Source organism: Vicugna pacos, chromosome X (genome assembly GCF_048564905.1).
Source record: "Vicugna pacos chromosome X, VicPac4, whole genome shotgun sequence".
NCBI lineage: Eukaryota > Metazoa > Chordata > Mammalia > Artiodactyla > Camelidae > Vicugna > Vicugna pacos.
This window is the reverse complement of record NC_133023.1, coordinates 60,999,120-61,002,190: the sequence shown is the minus strand read 5'-3', so window position 1 is coordinate 61,002,190 and position 3,071 is coordinate 60,999,120.

The following is a 3,071-nucleotide window of genomic DNA, read 5'->3' as shown; positions in this document are numbered from 1 at the left end:
TGACAGGTTCAGACAGAAATAGTTATGAGAGCAAGGCCAGTCTGGCTGGATAATGGAGCCTTGGGTTCTTAGGAAGGAGGAGGAAGAGGATATAGGTGATTTTACAATATTTTCAAAGGCTGAGGTTGGGGATTGCAACCCATCCTGCTCCACAACCAAATTCTGATGTTAACTGGTCTGGAGAAGGGCCCAGCCACCTGTGGTTTTTAATACTCTCCAGGTAATTCAAAGTGTAGTCAGGTTTGATAATTATTGCTCTAAATAGGACTGCAGAGGAAGCAGAAGTGAATCTTAGGGAATACTGGAGAGCAAGCTTATCCCTTTCCTTATTGGGGCTTTAGTGCATTAATGTGAAGTTTGCAGAATTCTACAATCTTGTTCCTCATGCAGCTTAACTTTATGCAGGACACAGTGGTCCAAAGTATTCTGTTCTTATTCATCCACTTATAAGACATTGTAAAAAAACAGCATCAGGTCACTGATGGTTACCCAGATGTTTCAAGGTAGTAATCCCATTCTAGAATTGTAGTTCAGCATCTTTTATGTCTATTAAAGAATCATAAAAAAGACAATAGTATTTTACTGTGTATAAACTAGAAAGTCTTACTGTTCAAAAATTTACATTGACCTGGAAGAGTCCACCAATTTTCAGCTTTCCAACTTTCTGGGTCTGATAATTTAGCTTTTCTGTCACCTATTTCAAAATTTCTAAAAATCTATTTTATGTCCATTATTATTTGCCTTATATATTTAGGTGTTCCTATGTTGGGTTCCTATGTGTTTACAATTGTTATATCTTCTTGGATTGATCACCTCAGCATAATGTGGTGTCTTTCTTTGTTTCCTGTAACAGTCTTTATCTTAAAGCCTCTTTTGTCTGACATAAGTATTGCTACTCCAGCTTTTTTAAATTTCCATTTCCATGGAATACCTTTTTCTATCCCCTCACTTTCAGTCTGTATATGTCTGTAGATCTGAGGTAAGTCTCTTGAAGGCATCGTATACACGGGTCTTGTTTCTTTTTTTTTTTTGTCTCTATTTCATTTATTTCTGCTCTAATATTTAATTTCTTTTCTTCTACTAACTTTGGGTTTGTTTATTTTTCTTTCTCTAGTTGCTTTGTGTGTAAGTTTAAGTTGTTCATTTGAGATTTTTCTTGTTTCTTGAGGTAGGCTTGTATCGCTATAAACTTCCCTCTTGGAACTGCTTTTGTTGTGTGTCAGAGGTTTTAGATCATCATCTTTTCAATTTCATTTGTTTCTAAGTGTATTTTATTTCCTCTTTGATTTCTTCAGTGACCCATTGGTTGTTTAGTAGCATATTGTTTAGCCTCCATCTGTTTGTAGTTTTTTTTTTTTCTTGTAGCATTGTGGTTGCAAAAGATGCTGGATATGATTTCAATTTTCTTAAATTTACCAAAGTTTGCTTTGTGGGCCAGCATGTGATCTATTCTGGAGAATTTTCCATGTGCACTTGAGAAGAATGTGCATTCTGCTCCTTTTGGTTGGAATGCTCTATAAATATCAATTAAGTTCACCTGCTCTAATGTGTCATTTAAAGTTTGTATTTCCTTACTGATTTTTCTTTCTGGGTGATCTGTCCATTGATGTAATTGGGGTGTTAAGGTCTCCAACTATTGTGTTTTTGTCAGTTCCTCCCTTTATGTCTATTAACAGTTGCCTTCTATATTGAGGTGCTCCTATGTTGGATGCTTATATATTTATAATTGTTACATCTTCTTGGATTGATCACTTGAGCATTAGGTAGTGTCTTTCTTTGTCTCTTGTCTTTATTTTAAAGTTGATTTTGTCTGATATAAGTATTTCTACTCCAGCTTCCTTTTGGTTTCCATTTGCATGGAATATCATTTTCCCTCCCTTCACTTTCAGCCTGTATGTGTCTCTAACTCAGATGTGGGTCTCTGGTAGACAGCATATATATATATAGGTCTTGTTTTTGTATCCATTCAACTAGTCTATGTCTTTTGGTTGGATCACTTCATCTGTTTACTTTTAAGGTAATATCAATATGGATGTTCTTGTTGCCATTTTGTTAATTGATTTGGATTTGTTTTTGTAGGTCTTTTTTTCTCTTTCTTCTTTTTGTTCTTTTCTCTTTTGTTTTGATGACTATAGAGTTGCATTTGAATTTCTCTTTCTTTTTTGTGTGTATATCTATTACAGATTTTTAGTTTGCAGTTACCATAAGGTTTTGGCATTGAAGTCTATATGTATATGATTGCTTTAAGTTGCTGATCTCTTAATTTCAAATGCATTTTAGATGTTCTTCATTTGTACCCTTCTCCCCTCACAATTACTGGTTTCAGTATCATATTTTACATGTAATTTTTTTGCATATCCTTTAACTGCCTATTGTGGATACAGATGATTTTACCAGTTTTTTCTTTGTACTTTCCTGTTAGTTTGTGTGTGGACGATTACCTATTTTTACTATATGTTTGCCTTTACTGTTGAGCTTTCTCATTTTGTAATTTTCTTGTTTCTAGTTGTAGCCTTTTCTTTTCTACCTAGAGAAGTTTCCTTAACATTTGTTGTAAAGCTGGTTTGGTGACTCTGAATTATTTTAACTTTTGCTTATCTGTGAAGCTTTTAATTTCTCCAGCAAATCTGAATGAGAGCCTTGCTGGGTAGAGTATTCTTGGTTGTAGTTTTTTCTTTTCATCACTTGAAATGTGCTGCTCCCTTCTAGCCTGTAGAATTTCTGCTGAAAAATCAGCTGATAACCTTGTGGGAGTTCCCTTGTAGATTATTTGCTGCTTTTCTCTTGCTGATTTTAATATTTTTCTTTTCTTATCTTTAATTTTTGTCAGTTTGACTACTATGTGTCTTGTCATGTTCCTCTTTGGGTTAATTCTGTATGGGACTCTCTGTGCTTCCTGAACTTGGATGACTGTTTCTTTTACCAATTTGGGAAAAATTTTGGTTACTATCTCTTCAAAAATTTTCTCAGGCCCTTTCTCTCTCTCTTCCCTTTCTGGGACCTCTATAATGAGAATATTAATGTGCTTCATGTTGTCCCAGATTTCTCAAACTATCCTCATTTCTTTTCAT